This window comes from Nesoenas mayeri, assembly GCF_963082525.1.
Source record: "Nesoenas mayeri genome assembly, chromosome: 19".
Classification (NCBI taxonomy): Eukaryota; Metazoa; Chordata; class Aves; order Columbiformes; family Columbidae; genus Nesoenas; species Nesoenas mayeri.
Window position 1 is genome coordinate 37,250 of NC_137568.1, and position 24,262 is coordinate 61,511.

The following is a 24,262-nucleotide window of genomic DNA, read 5'->3' on the forward strand; positions in this document are numbered from 1 at the left end:
CTGAAATGCAGATGAATCCAGAAGAAAAAAAAAGCCTCGTTGTATGAAGACAAGTTATCTGTTTGGGCATAAACTGCATAAATGGACGTATGAGAAGAAGAGCATTCCACATAGTCTGATGTGTCATCAACCACTTTGCAGAACCCGCTATCGGACAGCCAGCTGCAAAACAAAATGTTCACAAAGTTGGAAATCGACTTGTCTAATTCACACGGTAAACAGGCTTGAAAATTGTTGTATCTCTGAAAACACCGGGTTTTCTAAACTACTGCATAAGTTTATCTTCATCTATTGCACATCTTTCATGTGCAGTTTTTAGAATAGCATATTTACATGAAATTAAAACAGCTTTTAAAAAATTATATTATTAAAAAAATATAAGTATATAGTCATGAACTTTGTTTTTCTGCTAGAAATTTTTTTTTGTGGCCATATTTTAAAACTTACACAAGATTCACAGTCCCATCTGAATTTTTAAATAGTGTGTTGCTTAAACTTGCACAGTGCTTTAGCCCATTCTGAAGAACACTTGCTGTTTGCTGTTTTGAAACTAAAATACATGTTCTCCTTCAGTATTGCTGAAAATTTTGGAAAAGGATACTACAGGTGACATCCTAAGCCATTTCTAGTGGAAACCACCTTGTTCTCTGATACAATGTCTAGATAAAAGGAGAGTATGCAGGTAAATTCTGCTGCATCTCCTTCCTGAATAGTTTATATCAGTGACAGACTGATATAATCCAGACCATCTAATGAAATCATATCTAAACTAACTAGTTGTCCGCAGGATATAGAACGTAACTCTCTCTAATTTCATTTATACTGTGTGAACAGGAAAGAAATAGGCAAATCAAATAATAGGGCGTTGAAGGGAATACACAGAAAACTTTAGCACATCGTTTGCAATGGTGTGAGTAGCAATAAGAATGGAAAGCAGGATACATCAAGTCAAGCTAGCAGCAGCAATATTAAAAACTACCAGGAGATGGCTTTTCTGTCAAAAAGTAAGAGCCCTACAGAGATCATCGTCAAAAGTTATGCCAAAATTCTGGATATTAGCAAATAAGGAATATTCTGTTTCAGTGACTTGAAGCAATACCAGAGACGCAGGTTTAATTCTTTGTAAGAATGGACTCGAAATGTTGTCTGATAACAACTGTAAAGAGTGCAAAAGACGCTAATATTAATGAAGCGATGCAATTCTGGAATTTATGGCCTCTCAGCATTGCCCAACACATCATTACATAAACTAAACAGTACTGTAATGAAAAAAAATCAATAGTAGAAGTCTGCGAAATCTCTAAGTTAGAATAACTACACATTTTATTATACAGAATGTTTTACGTGCTGGTACAAAGGCCAGAAAAGTTAAGGGAAAAAGATGGATAAGAAATAGATCAATTTCATACTTGCAGACGATCTGATTGGACTTAATGGGATTTTATACAAATACACATGGTAGAAACTGGAAAACTAAACAGATTAATAAAACAGCCTTTCAGCAGCTTGGTTCCAGAGGAGACATAGAGACTTTTGTGGAACAATCCGACTTCCTGTAGCATAAATCCGATAAACAACTACATTGTTATCTTTCAAAGGGTATGAACTCCGACCCTTCAAACTCATAGAAAAAACCTGAAACAATACACACAACATAAACACAAACTGAATATTAAAATTCAACAGTCAGTGCTCATTTTAATCACAAACACACTAAAACGCTCACATCATTTTAAAGACATTTAAGATGGTTCGAGTAATATATAAATTAATTTATTGAAAAAATAAATTGCATTATCTTCAAACCCTGTTCTTCAAGGCAAGCTCTTTGTCTCCAGTAAGGAACCACTGCTGACTGCTATATTCTGTGAACTGTACAGATTCACAGCTCTCTTCTTGAAGAGGGGATAACACAACAGAGACCTTTAACAAATGTTCAGGTACTTGAATAAAATCTCCATCTTTTCCATCAAATCTGTGTCCGTTGATTTGCTGAGGAAACCAGTTGTGAGCCATTATTGCAATGTACGGGCAGCTGTCAAGGCTATTTTTACCTCTGTTGAAGAGGAAAAGCAACAGGGCTGGTAAGTGGAACCAAACTTTCACTATTCTTCACATAATTACTCTAAAATGTATGCGTAATTAATATTTTATTCCTTCATCATTTTAGGCTTTATTACATTTAATAAAAAGACAGCTTCCGGTTCTGTGAAAAAAGGAGGGGCGGAATTATTATGTATCTTGGCTTCTCCATTTCTCCTCTGGATTTTGCTCACTATGATCTGTAAGAAAAACCACCCCATGGTAAAACAGGTTATCATAATATTCATCTTTATAACTTGATGTAGAGAAGAGTCAATAACAAGGAGAAGCATTAAAATGCATGATCTAGCTCTTATTCCCAAGAGATGACACAAAAAACTTGCAATAAGGAATTTGAACTTTCAAGTTCTGGACACTGTTCCAGATAGCACTGTTATTTATGCCATTTACTGTCTTTTGGCTGAGATGGGCATCTTAACCCCTATAACTTATGCAATGTCACAGAAAGTTACATCTCCAAAAGAAACTGAGAAAGAAATCTAAAGCATGCTGATTTTCACCGGACGGGAAAAAAGAAAAAAGGTATTTTTTTATTCTAGATTCAATTACCAGTTTTTTAATAGGTTCGCAGTGGGAGAAACCCACTGTTGAAAAGTGTTTGTGTCATAAAACTGTCATTTGTTTCTGCAGTCATCTATTTTCCCTGCCCATTAGCCTGGCCATAGGTTATGATGCACTTGCAGAAAAAAACTAGGAGTTTGAAACTACATGTAAAAACTATGAGTTGCTTTCAAGCAATTCTAAATAATGTTCAAGTGAGCAAAACCATGTACACAGAAATTAGAGAATGCCAGCAGAAATTTTGGGTTACTTACTGTCACCTACATCTTAAAGCATAGCTCTCCATCATATAATTACGTTATTTTCTTAGCAAGATTAATTAATCCTTTTCTAAGCAATATTTAAGCTAATGGTGACTTAATACATCCCAGATCTCCTGACTTCTACTCTCAGAGCTACCCCGCATTTGTGACACCAGCTCTTAGAGCTCCGTAAGATTCCGACAGAGTGCAACACGTTTTCATACAGGTAACAAGTCCCTTTTCTAAAGAATATCATTTACATTTCTACTGTATTAGCTTTCCGGTATTTTCAAAACGTATTTTGAATTCAAGGTTACTTACCTTTCTCCCGGTGACCCACACATTACCCCTGTCAACAGGGAAAAGGCAAATTTCTCGGTCACCGCAGCAAGCAGGCTATATCCTCGTGTGTCCTCGCGCTTCGGGCTAGCCAGGGTGCAGAGTATCTCATAGAATAGGCTTCTACTTTTATCAGTGAGTAACTGTTTCTCACCAACATCTGTCACCTAAAGGGAGGAGAAGAAATCGAACATTTTATGCACACAAGTCTGCTTGTAACATTTCCTCATAAAACGAACATTTATCCCAGTGTTCATTCTGAAAGTTCAGCATATTTTTCATTTCTTGATCACCGCGGCCAAGTCATCAGGTGCAGTCTATGTCAAAACTACACAAAGATATCCTTACTAATATGGATTTATTAAAGAAACCATGTGGGACTTTTCATTCCTTCACAAGTCAAAGATCGTTGCGCCCTGAGGATTCTTGATATGATTTCTGTGTCAAAATGGCAACAGTCACAAATGAATTATTCTTCATGAATATTTTTATACTGTTTTGTGTCTAGGTATTTAAACATTTTCCAGCTCCACATTTAAACACTTTCCAGATCCATTTTGCATTGCTCCACAAGTCCAGAAGAGCCAGGAAGCCACAAAACTAGTCCCAGGGTTTTCACAGAACTCAGGGCAATGCTGAAGTGCTCAGGTACTTGCCAGCCCGATTGCCAAAGATAATGCAGAGGGAAAAAAAAGGAAAAGAATATGCAGGCCTGGTTAAGACAACAGCAGAAGACTCCAGCTGGTCCTGCTAGGACTTGCTGGTGTGTTGACTGTATTCAAATGTGAAGATAAGAACAACCTATCAGAGAGCAGTGTAGGGGAAAGGGACCTGGGGGTCCCGGGGACAGCAGGATGACCATGAGCCAGCACTGGGCCATTGCGGCCAGGAAGGCCAATGGTATCTGGGGTGGGTTAGAAGGGGGTGGTCAGTAGGTCAGAGAGGTTCTCCTGCCCCTCTACTCTGCCCTGGGGAGACCACACCTGGAATCTTGTGTCCAGCTGTGGCCCCTCAGTTCCAGCAGGACAGGGAACTGCTGGAGGGAGTCCAGCACAGCCACCGAGATGCTGAAGGGAGTGGAGCATCTCCTGTGCGAGGAAAGGCCGAGGGAGCTGGGGCTCTGGAGCTGGACAAGAGGACACTGAGGGGTGACTCATTCATGGGGATCAATATGGAAAGGGGGAGCGTCAGGAGGATGGAGCCAGGCTCTTCTCGGTGACAACCAATGGTAGGACAAGGAGTAATGGGTACAAACTGGAACACAGGAGTTTTGGAGGTTCTGCTTAAATTTGAGAAGAAACTTGTTCCCGGTGAGGGTGGCAGAGCCTGGCCCAGGCTGCCCAGGGAGCTTGTGGAGTCTCCTTCTGTGCAGACATTCCAACCCGCCTGGACACCTTCCTGTGTAACCTCATCTGGGTGTTCCTGCTCCATGGGGGGATTGCACTGGATGAGCTTTCCAGGGCCCTCCAACCCCTGACATTCTGTGAATCTGTGATTCTGTGAACCCTGAGCCTCACTGTCTTGTGCCAAGGCTAAAACCAACAAAGATATGCCCAGAGAATCAAGAAATCGTAACAAGCTATGTGAAAGCGTGGCACCAAAGGGAAAATGTGGCACAGCACAGAACATCGTGCTATAGGTACATACACAAAATCAATACCAGTTGTTCTTTTCAACCTATGTGATTGTTGATTGCCGGCCACCATCCTAACTTGTAGCAGGCAAACGTCTTCCATGACTGGGACTTCACAGCTTCTATTTTTACCTTTGTCTGTGTCCCTGGATCCCTGGGTCCCTGCTGTGGATGCTGTCCTTGATCTTATCACAGGCCTGTGTGTCATTTTACTCTTATTAAAGTCATTGGTCATTCAAGAAAGAGCAGGAAAGGTTTACCTTATCTATTATATGCATCACAGCAGTAAGCTGCTCTTCTGTGGTTTCTGTAGCCACTTTGACATTCAGATTCTGGAGGACTCTGTGTAAGATGGTGTCATCAAGAGGCTGACGGAGTTGATCAATGAGCCCCCAAACTGGCAAGGAGTCCAAATCTGACACAATGGTGACCTTAGCAATGCCATACACGTCATCTGCCCTGGCACCGCCTGTGGGATTAGAAAGTACAACCTGGAAACGCTTTGGAAATGGGTTTAAAGATCCTGTCTTTGGAGTCAGGGTCACATCCAGGAACATATTTCTCTGTCCAGGTTCAAAAGTCAATAAACCCTCAGATGTGGCAAAATCTTGTCCTGCCACAGCTGGAGATATGAAGGTCCGGCCAATAGGTTCAGGTTTCTGTAGCTCCTTAAAACAAATCAGAAGAGTTTGGGGTAACATTATGATAGATACAATCGTTCAAAAACAGCTGCTGTAGAACTCCTGTTGTAAATGGGTAAAATTTAAGTGTGTAAAAAAAGAAACCCTCTTTCAAAATGCAGTTAAGAATTATATAACAATTACCTTCAATGAAATATCTCCCTGAAGTAGCAATCTGTCACCTGTAATCACTGACTACCCAGGGAAAGAATTATATATATTGTCGATAGTGTACAGGATCCCTCTCGTTCTTTTGCAAAACAAAAATCGCAAAGCTTTTTCTGGGTGAACAGATGTTACAGAAACGTTAGCACATCTGTAAGGTGAATTCCAGAGGGCACAATGTAAGTTTAGGTCTGTAGCATGAAATTCCCTCGGTTCAGGGTACAGACAGGCATTACAGATACATAAAAACTAAACAAAAGGAAAAAAATCAACCACTCTGGAAACCTGTGCCCAAATTAATATCAGTTCATGATATTTTTAGTCCCAGTAAAGATACCTAGGAATGCTATAGGGCCTCATTTCTTCTGTGAAGTAGCACTCTTTTCACCTTCCATGAGGTCTGCAGATTCTTCATGTCCTTACTGGTTTTGTCAGTTGCCATAACTCTGGTATTATATCTCGTAATATAACAAACTTTCCTTAAGTGGAAACGGACTATTAAGCAAAGATGTTTATTTGTGAAATACTAGACCGCTTTTGAAAACATTTTGCTTTAATTAGTAGAGTTTACTTATGGAATAAATCAGAGGTTTTTTTGAGTTGAGAGAACTTAGTAAATCGATGCAGTGTGTATCTCTTTCAAAATTGCTCTAGAACAAAATCACATAATCTGTGCAAATTTCAGTAAGAAGTTTCCTTTTGTTTACCCCTTCCAATCGAGAACTAGGAAATGGAGCAATAAGTGGTAATAAAAGCACCAGTGGCAAGAGCATTGTTTAAGAAACCTTTGTAGAAATGAGATAAACATCTGTTTCCTGTCTGCCACGGCTTCTTATTTTTACAGGTACCAAGAGCACCAATAATTTGGTGTGTGCTCATGCACACTCATAACCTAAAAATATCCGGTTGCTATATAAAAATTATAAACAGGTAAAGAAATGCTCCCTATATTTCAGCCTAAATATACACTGGACAGTAGCAATTTCTTCTGCATTTAACATCTAAATTATAATGAACTTTTGGCTGGAAAGAATGTGAAAATTTGTTATCACGCAATTGAACAAAAATTGCACTGGTCAGCTATAAGAAATGGATGGAAATATCACGTAATCCCAGGCAGTTGAAATAAATATGCATCCAATACAGCAATAGAATGCAAAGCATTTTATTGTAAAGGTTGATGGAATTACAGCCCTCTTGCAGCCTGTTCCTTGACGTTGAAATCAAGGAAGGAATCATGGTTTTGCAGTTGTGTTACTTCTGCTAAAGGAGAATCTTCATAATCTGTCAGTTAATAATGAGGTAGTCATTTAGAGATAAAAGGGTCCCAAGTTAGAAGTGTCTGATGTTACAGCTGTAAACATAACCAAAAAAATGAAAGGGGATGGTAAAATAGACTTAAGCACGTGAGATTTTTTAATCAGATAATTTTAGTTTAGAACTTCAAGAAAATGGAATAAAATCTGATGAAAGCGCTCCTTCTCTTTTCCTAAGTGTGCTCTATGTATTAATACATTTTTCACCTAAAACAGCAAGTGTGTTGGCATCTGAATCTTGACAGGCATACACATAATAAAAACTTAATTTGAGAGAAAAAAGCCTCAAAAATTTGAGTATTTCAAGAACTTAAGGACAAAGGAAGAAATGTATTTAATGCCTGCCTGCCCGTTGTCTTTGAGGTAACTGAAAGGTACTGTGAAACAAATCACTCTTGATAATACAAGAGTGAACAAGGCCTTTTTACTGGTGGAAAACAAACAAAATTATAATATATGGACCCAGCAAATGCTTGACTGCTTCCTGAAAAAAAATGCTAATTACAGCCAGATTCACTTTACAGAATGAACGATTTACTAGCAAAAAAATAAATTAAATTATAAAAACAGCAATAGAAGCTTTACCTTCATGCTGGAGCTGACCACTGTGGTTACCGATGTACTAGAATCTCTATGCACTTGCAGGCTGATTGAAGTTGTCTTCTTGTGAGCCACAGCAAAACGAGATCCCACAGCAAAATACACTAAACCACGAGGAGCGTCGCTTTCAAGGACGGTTATAAAAGCAAATCTGGCACTGTTGTTCAATGCAGCTCCTGTGCTTATAGCATAAAGCACAACAAAAAAATATGTCTCAAATTCAGGTACCTGTAAAGGAGGGATGATTTTCATGTCATTATAAGACCCATTAATTATTTGTTTTTAAAAAGTTTGCGTTATTTTGTATGCACAATGGATACTAACACCATAAGCATGCCTCTTGAAATGTGCAGTAAGTGCAAGGAAGTATTAATATATCCTAAAAATAATAATGTTGCAGCAATGCCACGTGCAATAATGACATCGTGAATTTTTGCTTGGGACTCTACCGCAATAAAACAGCTATTTGTATACTACACGTATTGTTACCGTAAATTTGCCATAAGACAAGATGGTAAATGCTTTAAGAGCTCAATTTTCCAGATTATGGAGTTACACAGCTGTACATTTTGTAAGGAATTTGCTCTTTCACTTAATTTTTGCCTTATGAAAAGGCATGTACCCACCTTCTTACCTGTGTAAAAAATTCCATAGAAGAGTGAGTATGCAGTTTTGAATCTTCAGTTAATATTGACTGTATTTTAATATTGAACTCTGCTAACCACAGTTTTGAATAGTCTGGAAATACAGGCTATTGAATTTCAGCGTTCACATGCCAAAGAATTAGTCTAGGAATTTCTACAAACTGAATGCCTGTTTATTGAAAATAAGGTAGCAATATTAAATTACACTATGACGTGTTGCCCTACCTTTGATTTTCTATCTACACTACAGATATAACATGTTTAGAAATAGATATCCGATCCCTGAGATTCCATAAATAATTGGAAATATGGCATCTGAACCTATTAGATGCACTGAGGAAGCAGCAAACCAGCAAAAAAAACCTCCATAGTTCTTTACAAGACAACAGCATTATAAAAAAAAGTTGGTAATTGAAGACGATTTCAAGCATAGATTTTTGTTCCGGGTCTGGATTTTTGGAAATTCTACTGTAATTCTAGGAAAGCAGGATCCAGCTCTTAGCAAATGAAGTCAGTGCAACTGACCAAGCAAAAACTTTCTAAAAGCTAGATGTCACACCGTACGCCATAAAAACGTAAAATATTTATTGAATGCATTTATTACTTCATCATTTCATAATGTATTGGTTGCTAATTTATAAGCTATTTTATGGAAGAAGAACTGGAAGAAGAATTAAAGAATATTTGGGGGGGCTAAACAGCATATATTTTTAATCGAGTAGTCATCAAGTAATTATTTACATGGAATGATCTTGACTAATGGATGACAGGCACAAATTCACTGTAGCGCCACAGGGAACTAACCTTCCATTAGCACCTGTTTGAGTGGCACACGCTTGTGCTTCATGTGGTATAAATGCATGTTTCTAACGCTGCCAGTCCGCTGTCATTAAATAATGAAGACACTCCTCTGGAATAAACAGGTTCAAAATCCCAGTTTGCTCAGCGAGGCCACCTGTGATCCACTCATGCATATATTTTATTCCTTGGCTCTGTAATTTAAAAATTACATCTGAAGATGCAGAAGGAAAATAGTCCTCTGAGCTAAGGGAATGCACACAGTTCCCTAGCGGGAAATAATTGTTTCCCACATCCTACATCTTGCGTTGTTTTCTAAAGTGTAGTCAGAAAAACTGTAGAAACCTTCTCATATTGTCTTTTTTTCCATTCCCCAGACCTCAGCTTTGCCACTAGCCTGACGGTTCAGATAGTTTATCGGAAAATTTCAAACTCTTCACTCTGAAAGAATGACAAACATTAATCTTTCCTTTCTTAAGGGACTGTTCTAAGCACCAGGTGTTCAAACAAAATTATTTTTTCCTTTTGTTTCCAGTAAAAATTGTTGCAATAAAAGCGTTTTGTTTCTTTTTTTGTAGAATGAGTTGTTATTAGTTGCAGGATATGCTTTCTATAAAACACCCTAAGAAGTCCTTTAACTGATTAAAAATTTACTGTGTGGAGGATAAGAATGCAGCAAATGAATACACATCTCACTGAGATAACTCCATTCTTTTTTCTTATGGTTCTATAAAAGATCTGCATTTTACTCTTCAAATTAAATACTCATCTTCCCAAGTTTTTAGCAGTCACCATGGACGCAGCACAAGCCTGTAAATAAACATGTATTTGCAGAGGAGCTGAGCAGATGTCAAGTTACCATCTCCAGACTGTGTCCCATACATCACTTCCTCCAGATCAGAGGGTTTTTTCAGTCTTGATAAGCTGCAATTCAACACCACAGGGCTATACACAAATGAGTAATAATTACTTACGTTATCAGGCTTTAGTTCAATGGAGATGTTGCACAACGTTTGACCTGCCATGCAGGTAGTGGATCCCACCACGGATACAAGTTCATTCTCCAAGTTTACGCCATCCTTCAGAAGGACAACACCTGTTTTATTAAAGGTCACACGCCAAAAGATCTTCACCTCTTCAAAAGCCCTATAAGCAAATCGAGAGTATATATGTACTGAAGGAGATCACTATTGTTTTAGGAAACATAAACCACGGAGGTAACACACGTTTTCTGTTATTATTCAAAGCTTATCACCAGGGAACAAACTGCTGTAGGATGAAAACTTCTCTTTTTTAATTTAAATTCCTTCACCTGACATGTGTTTAGATCACAAAAACATCACACAGGAAGAAAATAAAGCAATTACACGGAGCTAGATTATTCTCAATTTTTATTTCAGAAAACATGACATTAGCTGCATAAGAGACACTGGTTCTTGGAAGGGAGTTGCCCGTGTACCTTCCTTAATACTACAGTAATCATTCGCCTGGAAAACCAGGTAGGATTTGTCTTTCCTCTAAGTTTAAGGAACGTGAAGTACTTGAGCATATTTGATTAAAAGTACACATAAATGTGCAACATATACATACATATATATATATATATGTGCTAATTAGTAAAATATAGTGTCTGTGTGACTGAAAACATTATCATAGTGCTGACACTCAGGTGCCTTCTTAATTGCTCATTTTAGTATTCATACCTACATTGTACTACACGGGGAGTTGAGAACTTGAATTACACCTCGAGCAGGGCAAATATTTTAACTCAAGCAAATCTTTCACACTTGTAGCCTTATAGTGTAAGTTGGAAAATACTTGTTTTTCCTGTGTCTGCTTTATCACAGTAGAGTGACAGACCTAATCACATTCACAACTTAAAGCCAGTTCATCAACTTCTGAGAAGTTACTAAAGCAGCTGAAAGGCAGATTTATTTTAAAACTCTTTGATAAACTCTTCCACTAACAGCAGCTCCTGTGGTTAACAACACAGCATGTTACAACATGTGGGAAGCACATTCGAATCGGCTGTTGCCTGCACCTGTTTGGTTGCCTTGTGACAATCAGCAGCACCTCTCTGTTCTCCGAGTCTTCATCAAGTACGAGAGCGCTTTGTACTTCTGGAACAAATCCCAAAATGCCATTCTGGAGATCACTTCCTATAGAGGAAACAGTCCATGAAAGTAAGCAAGAAAGTTAAGCTGAGACTAAATTATAACCTTCATGTGAATAACCACTAAAAAAAGTTTAAAATAGGTATCAAAACAATGCTACAAAGTATCATCTGGGGACACCTTGAGAAAATTTATTATAATATTTCTGGGTTTAATTTACACTACATAGTTATCCAGAACTTTAAATGTTGGCATTTCTAAATTTTATTTTAACCAGTAGAATAAGTATTTTTGAAAGCAGATATAGTAGGGTACGGGATGAAGATGGGCTTCCAAGGACAGCTTTCTTATTCGTCCCACTCATACTCTTGTTGAACCCATTAATTTTTCCAAATTGTCACATCAGCTTTTCTTCTGCATCTTTAATTCCGTGTGTGCAAGTATGGAGCTGCACAATACTTCACTGTTCTCATGGGAATTTAAACATCTTTGGCAAAACAGCAGTGTATGGAAAAAAAATCCAGGTTTAATGAGGGGAAGCTAATGTCTTCACAGTGTCCCATTAAATCTTGTTACTAAAGGATTTCTCCTTTACGGGTAGCAATGGCTTTACTTTACCAGTGTATGCTGAATGTCAATATAGAGACTGATACTTTGCACAAACCCCATTGTATGTAAAAGTGACAAAATGGCAAAAGTAAAAATCTAAAATGCCTGCAATGCTACTGGATCTACATAAAAACTACTCAAGATTAGTCTTTTCCCTTAACGAGTAAAACAGGGCAAGAACAGAGATAAGCATAATCTCTAAATGTATTTTGAGCTACGTTGCTAAGGGACGCGTAGTAGCTTTGTACATTAGATGCTGCTTCTGCTCTGGAAAACTCAAGATTTCACAATAGAATACCCTGCTTATCGTCAAATAGATTGCCAATCTTTACATGAAAATTGCTATGAAAACATAGTTATTTACTGTTATTAATTTTCCCGGGGAAATAATATTACCTGCAATAATTACTGTTGCAAAAGCAGCAAATCCATATTCATCCTTTCCTTCTACAATCTGAGCTCCATATTCAGGATTTGAGAGGAAAACATAAAACAATTCCTGTCCTTCAGGCTCATCATCGTCAAAAATCTTTATGGACACCCTGCTTTCTCTTTGTCCATCCAGCAAAGTCAAAGAGACTGACTGTTCCTCAAAATCTTCCCCTTCCATTGCCCAAGTGAAGTTGGATCTTCCATAAACGCTTCCAAAAGGATATGAATCTGCTCCACTTTGTGCACTCACTCCCCCAAAGGTTTTAATGGTTACTTCAACATCACCAGTAAAACCCTTGGTCCTTCTGATACGAAGTATCGCTGTGTTGGGGGTACTGTTGTTCACATCTTCTTCAACATAAATAAACTCTGGCCCCAAACTTAGTATTCCATGAAGAATATCATTAGCGAGGATATTAACTGTTGCAACACTGAAAGCTGGATTCAGACGTGGACTCCAGGCAAGATTCACAGGTTGAACATCCAAAATTTCCACACAAGTCAAATTTACAAAAAAAAATTCCTCAATTTCAGAGACAGAGTCATCAATTATTGATATTTCTATCACAGCATTTGTCTGAAAATGTAAAAACATAAGCTCTCCATTGTAGATGGCTACAAAGTCCTCTAGTGGTTTGGCACTTCCTGGAATGGTCTGATATGTCAATTTAGTGAGATTACTTTGAAAACCAAACAATCTTTGGACATGTAGTGTGACTGCCCGAACACCTTCTTCAACTGAAACAGACCTTGAGTTAAGAGCAAACTGGAAGATCCCCATTGGCTCAATTTCAGCTGTTGTAAAACCCGATCTGAAACAGAAAGGACACCAAAGTTGACAGAGGAAATACGACGCATGAAGAAAAGTAAAACATTAAAGCAGAATAATTGCCAGTGAACAATCAATGATGGCTCTAAGAAAGCGGATTAAACAAATGTCTAATAGCAGAGGGAAGAAATAGCAACCATACCAAAGCAAGATGTAACATGATTGCCTGAAAAATGATTTTGTAATAATAGGATCGAACAGCCCTCCTCAGGTGCAATGCACCCAAATCAGCACAGGATACAGAGTAAAGTTTAAATAAAATAAAGTCTTCCTGAGAAAATGGAGAAGCAAAGGAAAGTATGATGTTTTTCTGTTGTGGACACAATGAAAGAAGACATATTACAATACAGCCAGCCCGAGTAATACCAGTTGTATCTATAGAACAAACTTCCCATTTCAAAGGAAAACTGAGGGATAGACAGATCCTAACAGATCTACAGTTAGAGCCAGGAAGCTAGAGAATGAGAGGAAGTTATTTTAAAACTTACAGTGGGGCTTTGAAATACTAACTGCTCCCTCACAGGAATTTTTTTTCCAGATCTGAGCCCTATGATCAATATAAACTTAAGCTCTACTTCATTCATATTAAATAGATCCCTTTCTTATTAGAAAATAAGCATAGAGGCAAAACTCTTCGTTAAATCTTGTGTCTTATACCTGTCTACAGAACTGATCTATTATTCAGTGCTAGAGGCTATCAAATGGCACTAAAATTACAGTGATTTTGGTCAAAAAACTAGACCATTTCCACCACTAAGGGAGCCCAAAGCTCCTCAAAGTCACCTTTACCCTCCATGGGATGTCATCTTCAGTTTTCTAGGAAAGGTCATTCTCACATACTTAATGTATTTGATTCACAGGGTAAATAGGGGCTCTGAGGACACCAGTCCACAGGACAGACAAGCCCAGGAGAAGGGCTCAATCTCAGGATTTATCCATCCATTTCACTCCTGACTTCCTTCAGATTTGCCACTGTAATTGTAACATGGCGAAGCCAAAACCTTTCTCCATACGTGGTGTTACTCCATGTCCATTCTTTTTATACCACTTCTAGCTATCAATGGCTAAGGATGAATGAAAATAAAATAGCTTGAAGAATAGATAACTTATCTGAGATGGAAAACTACATTAAACATAATGGTTTTGTTTTTTTTAAAAAATAAAAAGGAGGTTTTATATAAATTAGGTATTTTCAGAACATTTCTTGTTTTATTTTTCTTATTATAAATAATTTGTTATGTAAGACCTTCTAAATATGGATTTTTAAGGACACGAATGAAAACTGTTAAGAGTTGCTTTCAGTCTTCAGCTTCCCGGCTAAAACTGTTGATCTTCATTTTCTTGACTGTCTCCGTTATTCTAGGCACCTATGTAATAGACTGGAGTTGGATAAAAGCCTCAGTTCTGAACAGGTCAGATCTAGATCACTTTGTTCTCACCTGAGACAAGCTATACAAATTTATCAAAGAATGGACTACAAGTTACTAGCTGCCTAGAATAATAACAACAGGGATTTGTATAAGTTTTGTATCTGTACACAGGTCATAATTCTTATGGCATTGGTGTGACTCAAAAATACAAGTAGGATCCTTACCTCAGGCGAGCCCCACCAGACACATTGCTGTGCGCTGCTGTTAAAGTGATGGCAAATGACTCACATTTATTTAGGCTTGGAGTGGCCTGAAATGAAATCACTTTACTTTGCTCACCAGAGGAAAATGCAACAGTACCTGAAGGAAAGAGAGAGTGAGAGAGAGCAAAAGTCAAAATAATCCAATAGGAATCCTCTTTTTATCTGGGAATGCGCTAAAGTACAGACTTTAATCACAATTCCACTCCATTTAAGAAGAAGAAAACTGGATAAGGGTCTTTCCTATATGAAGCTGTCCTTCATGGCCACAGCATCGTGCCTGCCTCCCAGACATGTATCTATGAAGTTGAAGGGTTTTTTTGCTTATAAAATGAACACATCCCTTATAGCTAAAAATTAGACCATACCATTTCAATCTAATGACTCCTTATTAATAGAGAAAGCATACAGAGGTATATATAACTAAAAGGTGGTATCATCACTTCTGCAACTTTCGTAGCTGTTTCCTCAGACTGTTACTCACCAAACAGAGGAGTAATATTGCCTGACTAGGCAAAGTCGGTGATCAGGTCTGCTGGGTATTCTGAGATCCAGCTCAAGATGACAGAGCCATAAGCTCCTTTTCTGGTGATGACAGCCTGGCCTGTCCCTGCTATAATGTCTGTAAGTCGTAAAATCACAGATTCAAAGCCAACCTGTGGAAACACAGTGGCTTTTGTTATAGAAAATGGAATAAAAGTGGACAATAACATATATGAAAGAGTACTATATTTTGTAAGGTAGGCATCTTAACAGTAGTTACACGTGCATATAAATATATGTATGTACATGTCTATATATGTTTGTGTGTATATATATATATATATATATATATAAAAATGCTTTCTTCACAACTCTTCCACATTTCTAAATCTTAAGACTTCTGAGAATTAGATATCAGGATAAAAAAGGAACCAGTATGAATGACATTTTGGTACTGAAAACACTGACTATAGCATTTTGTGTCTGTCTTTCAAAAGGAAAACAAACCAACCTGCCCTTAACGCTCACATGCAATGGCTGTGGTACCATACAGATACACACAGGTCTAAAATAAAGTATTATTTGTCTATCCAGTGAAAGTAAGTTGTTGTCACATTACATTGTTCACAAAAACATTCTTGATAGTATGATGTACTTTTCTTTCTTTGACCAAAAAATGAGAATGAAAAGATAATTCACACATTCTAAAATGATAAGTGGATGTATGGTAGTAAACAATGTTTACAGAAAGACCATTGGAATTAAGTTCAATTACAAACTGAAAGACAAAACAGTGTGTCAAGAGAATTAAAATCATTACATAAAAACTTCAATAAAATTTAAGAGACAAAAACTCAGCATGCTGTTGTCTTTGCTTGCCACATAAAAAGGGAACTGTAGCACATATACCATATTGGAACAGGTATATTATATTTTTTCTGTCTCATACAAAGTAGACAAATGGAAAATTCCCCACTCAGTGATTAGTCAAAGGTACTGTCAACTGCATTAAAACCCAGCATGACCTCCACTTCTTTTTGCACATGATACTGCATGCATGCTCTTATCTACTTTGGGGCTGCTGTACTTAAAGGAATAACATCGTCCAGAACTAGCTATTTTCCTCTAAGTCTCAGAACTTCCACTTCATGTAAACAAAAGTATAAGTAACTCATCATATTTATGCTATTTACATTTTATAGATGAAGAGACCTTTTCAAACTGCATTTACACATCTCTATATGAATTTGTCTCAGAGAAAAGACAATATACAGTACAAGTAGTAACTGGAACAGTCTTGTCGGTCATTAAATTGGTTGCAATGATGAAAACTTTAAGGAGCAAACTGAATTCTTATAGCGGCTGCCTTTTGTAATGAAGCGTACCTTCCTTCTGCGGTAGAAAATTACACTGCAGTCAGTCTACTGACCTGTGAATTGGCAGCTTCCTCAGGAACAAGCAGAATGGCTGACTTCGCTTTTCCTAATATTTTAGGCACATCCTTGGCACTTGTCCCAACCAGGCTTACGTTAGCCAGTTCCAGGGTAAAATTCAAGCCCAGTACAATAAACGCCTTTGAGAGGAAGAATGCAATTAAAATGGTGGAAATGTAATTCCACTGAAAACACGATAACCACCAGTTCAAAGAGTTAAGTGGCAGAAAAATCAGCAGATTTTGTTGTTTGCATGAAAAAGCAGTGTTTTCAAGTCAAGCGTTTTGTTGATTATCTTTCTATAAAGAAACACAGTTAAAACAGCAATATTGTGATTGTAATTTACCAGCAGTTAATTGAAAGATGAGTTTATAGAGCATGTATTGCCATTTTAATGAATTGTAACTAACATAGTGGGCCTCAGCTTGATTTTAACTCTTAGGGTTAATAAGATGCAAGACAAATGTAAAAGGATGTAAGCGTGGATGGAAGACTGTAATAATAATAATAGTAAACAACCAGGGAACACTGGGAAATGCAGGTAAATTTATCTGCTGCTTCACGAGTCAGCACTAACACATCACTATTTACAATGCAAAAGAGAAATTGAAAGAATATTTGAATACATAAAATAACAAAATATTGAACTGATAGTAACACAAAGCAATGATGGAAGGAAACACTGGATATTTGAACACATGCATAGAGTGATTTTGCAGTTATTACCTGAAAATGTGATATTTGAACCCACTTCTAGTGCATAAATAGGAAATTCATTATACCAAAACTCTCTTTTCTGCTTCTTGACAGTGGACAGTATTGAGAGTTCAGTACCTTATTCCAGCACATTTGTATTGTGATGAACACAAATGGAAACAATAGATACCACATGACTTAAAAGGATAATACAGACCTGGTTGCTTATTGGCACTCTTTGCACTCCAAAGCTGGCACCGTCTTTTATTGTGAGGTATCCCACCTCATTCTCAGGCTCAATTAGTGCTTCTTCACAATGAGATGTGATATGGTACTCAACAATTGCTTCTCCAAATGCCCCAGCATGCCGAGTTACATTGATCTGAACATACCGACGATCCAGGTTCCTCTCTACGAGTACTGACTGCTGGTCAGAGTACAGGGCGAACACTCCATAGGGGTCATCATTTGCAAACACATTGATTTCCAAAATTCTTTTCTCTTGGTCTAAATCTGCTCCACCTTCTACTGAAATCAGCTGCACCACATAGTTCTCATCCAGTGCTGGAACATCGTCAGGTAACAGGTAGATGATTATCTCAGCTGTGCTCTCCTGGTCAGCAATGACAACAGATCCCTCTGTCCTAAGAAAGTCACCTGTGATGTCAGATTCACGACGTATTTCCCAGTAAACCTGAAATTTATTTAGAAAATTCACAAAATGAAGGCAATATCACCCACAGAGTCGGAAACTTTCACATTCATGGTTCAGTATAGATTGCATACGGAATAGGTTGGGTTTAAATGGGTAAAATAAAAATTTGTTTAAGTATGCATAGAAAGAAGCACATAGACTATCTTACAAAGTGGTGTGTTGTTCTTCCAGCAGTACTGTGAATGCAAAGATTACCTTTGTATATCTTCTCGACACCTACGTAAAACTATACGGAATCTCTGAACAATTGCTTGACATTATTTCTATTTTTACACCAAGATATCCTTGCTGTTTTTCCAGTTTCCAGAATTCCTCACAACAGAAAGGTGTGAAGAGTTCTCATTAAACACATTAGATGCTTTTATTAATTTTTTTTTTTTTTTTTTTAATAAATGAGTACTTGTGAAAATGCTGACTTGTAAACAACTTTAGGTAAAGACAATGTAAGTGATGATTCTAAAATGTCTGATTCTTACCTTTACATATGGCTGAAAAAGAGTAAATTGTGAGGATCCCAAAGAAAGCTCACTATGAAAGTCTGGTCTCTCCTGTTCTCCCATCAAAAGCACAGGAGCAGAGGGAGAGAGAAAGCAAGACAAGCACTCCAGTGCTGTTTTTCTGTTTTTTTCACTGACCAGGGGAGACTGAATCTGACTCTACAAACCACAACTACTAGAGCTGAGCCCTTGCTAAACTCAGTCTAAAAGGCGACATTTCAAAATTTGAGAAATACGCAATTGAAAGGCACAGAATAAGATCTCCCTCCATGCATTGATACGGAGGATTATTTCAGATTATAATGTTGATTAGGAAGAGAGTGAGAATACCGTTATGTTTCCCATGGTGCCCTGGATTCGTCTGACAAACAGTGTAATACTTTGTGGCCCTTCCACTGCAGAGGGTTCTGTGAAGTTTTTCTCAGTTAACGATTCAGGAGCAAACTGTACCATTCCGTTGGGATCACCAAACTTCTGTATCTTTAAGGAAGTAATTGAATAAAAAAAAATTAAACAATCAGAAATGTAAAGTGAATAGTATTCTTGTTTGAAACATTGAGATTTTCATTGCTAGATGCTATAGGGAATGTATCAATTAGTTCTTCCTATTGAGTTTTCTCCTCTTAAGAAGACTCAAGAGTACATCTGTATTTAGAAGAGAGTCTGAGAGAGTCTGCTCTCTAATAGGTCATTTCCCAACTTATACTGGAACAGGTTGTTCCTGCCCAGACACAAGACTCTACACTTGCCCTTGTTCTATTTCATTAAATTTCTCCCTGCCCAACTCTCCAGCCTGTCCAGGCCTCCCAATGGCAGCACAGCTTCCAGTGTCAGCCACTCCTCTCAGCTTGGTGTCATCAGCAAACTTGCTGACAGTCACTCTGTTCCCTCATCCAAGTCATTGATGAATATATTGAATAATACAGGCCCCAGTACTGACCCTTGAGGGACTGCACTAGATACAGGCCTCAACTGGACTCTGACCCATTGACCACGACCATCAAACCCATGTAGTAGGAGAGGCAAAAGAAAAAGAGGCAAATGACAAGCTATTCAGTCATTATGATTACCCTTCAAAGCTTTGCAGGATAAATACCAATAACAGAGATCTCAAGAGAAAGAAAAGCAATAGTGACTTACTATTAGTGTAATGCTGTTTGCCTTAGGATCTAGTTCTGCTTCACCTTTCATAAGGCTCAGTCTAATAATGAAGATCTCCTGAACTTCAACTTCTTCACGAGGATGGATTTGTAGATTAATAGTTCTCAGCCCTCCTTCCCCTTCTCCAAAATAGAATGATCCGTTCACAGGGTCACCCATGTCACTATTCAGGGGAGATAAAAGCTCTTCTGAATTGGGTCCCAAGATGTCCCAATTAATCTGTGGAAGATACCAGTTTCAGATTTACAGTAGTGACATATTATAACTGCCTCCCGGGTCGGGGGAAGTGACAGAGTAACACAAGCGACATAAAAATTCTGGCATCTGCTAACAAGCTACATTTAAATATGTGCTCTTTTTACAGAACACAACATATTAATAATTGATTACATGTGGGAAAATAGATAATCCTTTGGAGAAAAATAAACATTAAAAATAGAAATTCTGAAGTGCTAGTTAGCCACAATGCCATTTTATTAAACTCTAGATATTAGTTACAGAAGAGAAAATAAACTGAGGTTTCTGTAGCACGTAACAGGAAATGCACAGGCCAGTTTACTTTTCTCTTCCTTTCACAATTTGTTTTGAAAAGCTCACCAAATAAGTATCCTGACCAGAAACATTCCCTGGGAAGTGTGATATCAAGACTGAAAACGACAAATATTTTCTGCAATAGAAGTTTTTAATGCCTCAAATCACGATTCACACTTCCTCAGGCTGATTAAAAGCTAGAATATTTTCAAAATTTCCCACAAATTAGATTGGTTTTGAAGGGGTCCTATTCAGCATCTTAAAATGATTATTTTGACACTTAATTGTTTTTCAGTTTTCTTCAATGACTTCTAGGAAAAGTCAAAGAAGACCACGGCAATTTTCACATGAGGAGAGCAGTAGCTCATGGCCTTTAATGCCAATTTTCCAATCATTTGCCCAGACTGTGGAAGCCTTATCTTGGTTCATATTTATACTTTCACTTTGGCAGTGATACGTACAGACTAAAAAAAAGTCTAGAGGCCTCATAGTAAACAATTTACTGAAAATAAAAATAAATTGACCAGCTTCAGGAAGTAATTCAACTGAGTTCAATTAAATTAGCGGTGGTGCATGAAATTAACTATATATTCAAAGGGATTGGGAGATAGTTCAAAATAAAGTACACCAGACCATAATAAAAGGAGAAAAGCAGGAGGACAAAGAGAAGATCAAAAAAGTAACAATATTTTCTGTTCTTCTGCAACTATACAGAATTCACGCTTAATGAAAAGCTGCAACTATCCCATTAGAAATCAGTCACAAGGAAGCCCCTGACGGCAAAAAAGAAGATTTTTGGCCTTGTCACTGGAAAACATTCCGTTTTTGAGAACCAGGGCCCACCTGTGTCTCCCCAAACAATTTTCCTGTCCTTTCCAGCACCAGCGACACTGTTGTCGGTGTATCGGGGCTGGGAAGAGTAATTTGACTTTGGCTGAGAAATCAGATGATGCCCTGGGGGGAGTCGCTTTTGGCAATGGTGACCTGGCTCAGTAGATGGAGCCCAAGGGCTGCTCCACCAGTGGCCCCCATCAGCTGGATTTCAAATTGCTCTGCAAATTCGCTGCATGGAAAAAAAAACAGAAAAAAAGACCTTCTGAGACACACAAGAACAAAAAATTAAAATTATGATTTGTCATTCAACCATGCGTCCAGCTGGATCTGTTTAAAGATATACAGAAGTCATCTCTGTAAGCATACAGCAGAAGATTCCCCCCATTTGCAGAGAATGGTGATATCTGAAATAAAAATATTGTTTTATTTTCCACATGTGCTAAATTTAAAAAAAAAAACAAACAATCAGCAAAATATTTTATTATTCACAGCAGTACTATTAACACCCAAACTTTCTGATAATCTAGGTAAAAAGAATGTAGTTGTTTGCATAAAATTTAACAGGCACTATGAAACTCCAATAATAGCTGCTTTTCCCTCCCTTTAAATATTTCAGGGCTGCAGAAATTTGCTTTTCAATTCAAACTCTGCTGACAGGCATACTGCACGTGCTAAAAAACGGTTTCTCAGAAGTAGATTAGTGAATAAATATCTGAAAAAAATAATTACCTTTCTTCATCATCTGTGATAGAGATATAGATAAAAGTCTGGTTCTGGCCACGATAAAAAATGACAGAATCATTATGGATGATGTAGTCAACGTTCGGAAGTGCAGAAATACTTCGAGAAAGGAAATCGGCTGTTACATCGCCATACGTTCCACGCTTTCTCACAACAGGAATCATGATTAATCCAGCATCCTCTTGCACTTCAAGAAAAATTGGGAAAAAAAGTTATTTTATTTCAAAATTTGTGAGAGAGCCACAGGCTTATCCTCTAAACCATAGTGAAAACCTCTGGTAAACTTACCCTGTAGAAGGATATACTGTGGATCAAATTCTATGATGCCTTCTGCATTATCACTTTTTGCTATAGTGACTCGTACTGTGGAGATATTTCCTATTACTGGGGGTTGATCTATCTGTAGATCATTTTCCTTTACGGTGAAATCAAATCCACTTGCAAGAACATAAAAAGGAATATTAGATTAAAAAAAAATCTTGCAAAAGTATTGTAATGCAAGTATGACAATTTTCAATTACCACAAATACTTTTATTTTCTGACAGTTACCACTGAAGATTTTTGGTCACACTTTTTCAAACTGTATCTGCAAAACTGGCAGTTTTTTCACAGAAATGTGGATCTTTCGCTTTTTCTTTCACATTTTATCTTCTTCTTTGAGTTTCATGTGATTTGACAACTTCTATGTAATGGATGGACTTTCAGCTTTAATAAATCTTAATCAGCAAAATCTTAAAATTAATGTTGAAAGAATTTGGATTGCCATACATCCAATTTGTATTATTATTACTATTATAGCTGCCATATGAAATTTTACAGTAAAACACCTGAAATCCAGCCGTGCCTTTATGCAGGTAGATCAGATTCCAAATACAGTTTGATCTCCTGCTTTTAATTAATTTTATCTTATAATTAATTTTATCTTGACCTTCCTTGGAGTTCCACTTTGGTAATCATCACTGAAAAGTCTTCAGGACCTTCAGGAAAGTCGTCCTCATGAATTTCAACCGAAATCATTCTACTCTCCTCATGTGGTTCAAATAACAGTTCCCTTACTGTGGGGGTGAAATCAACTCCCTCCTCTGCAGTCCCATTTATTCTCTGGAAGCAAAGACGCACTTTGCCATAGGATCCCCTTGAACGCAAAACAGTGATGTTAACCTGAGGGAGAGAGGACATTTGCTTTAAAAAATGGCTTTGCTTTTCTGTTACCATTCTGAGACTGTTCTATAGGCACCTTCTCAACGGTTCTGCCAGGTGACAATTTGCTGCAGTAAGTGCAGAATACACATAATTTAACAGACAGGCATCTTTCTCAGAGTATTAAAAACACCAAAAGCCTCAGATGGACTATGCTATGATAAATGCAGAATAAATCTCTGCCTTTTTTTTTTTTTTCCTAAAGTTAAGTATAAATCTACCGACAATACTGATATCTATCGATATTTTACGTAAGAAGGAATTTTAACCATATACCCATTTTTCTTCTTCTGTTATCAGCAATATTTCTCGTGAAAATGTAAACTTTCCGTATGGAAAATCACTGGCGGCCATGGTAATATTTGCTGTGCTGCTAGATTCATTTATGAGTCCTCCATCACTGATCCCAGTTAATTCAAATGTGTAGTAATGCTTCTCCTCAGGACGGTTATCATCGACAGCCTAGGGAGAAGAACCAATTAACCATTTCCAGGTAGAGAGGTATAACTAATTTCTAATCAAGATGCTGGCTAGATAAAAGGAAGAACCTGAAATAGCTACTGGTGTAAAATCTCTTGTACCTGTATTAGAACCACTGCTGCACACTGCCTGTCTCGCATTGTCAAGGTCCCCGACGTCTCAATAAATTCTGTGTGATGACGGGGTGTTATATTCCAATATATTATGATTTCACCAAAAATTCCCTGGGCCACGTGTCAGGCTGCAGAATGCAAACACAGATTTAATCTTCTACCTTTAATATTTGATACCAAATCCAGAGATATAAAGCATAGATATTGTTGTGCACGGAAGAAATGTTACCAGCACTGCGAAGCTTGAATTTTAATCTATTAAGTCACTATTAAGATCTTTACCATAACCTCTTCAGAGCAATAACGTGTCTGCAGTTCTGATTTACTTCCCCGTGTTGGGAGGCATCTTGAGCTGTATTTTTACCCAGAGCACTTTATAGTTTCTTTGTGCATACAGCCCAAAGTTGGCAGCTGAAAACTGAGCTGTCTTTCTGCTTTTCAGGAAATAGACATGCAAAACCGAAGGGAAATGGGACTTACGGGTAGCACCCAGAGGTAATTTGGTTTTGAAGGCAGAAAGATACGAGAATAGTACTATGAGATCACTTGAGAAATGTTCTGTGTGCTGCTTGTCTAAAAACCTAGAGGCTAATCCTACTCATGACATTGTCGGTGAACTGAAGCATGGCAAGAAATTGTCTATACCATGATCTAGTACATGTTCTAGACTGGTGCTGCACCA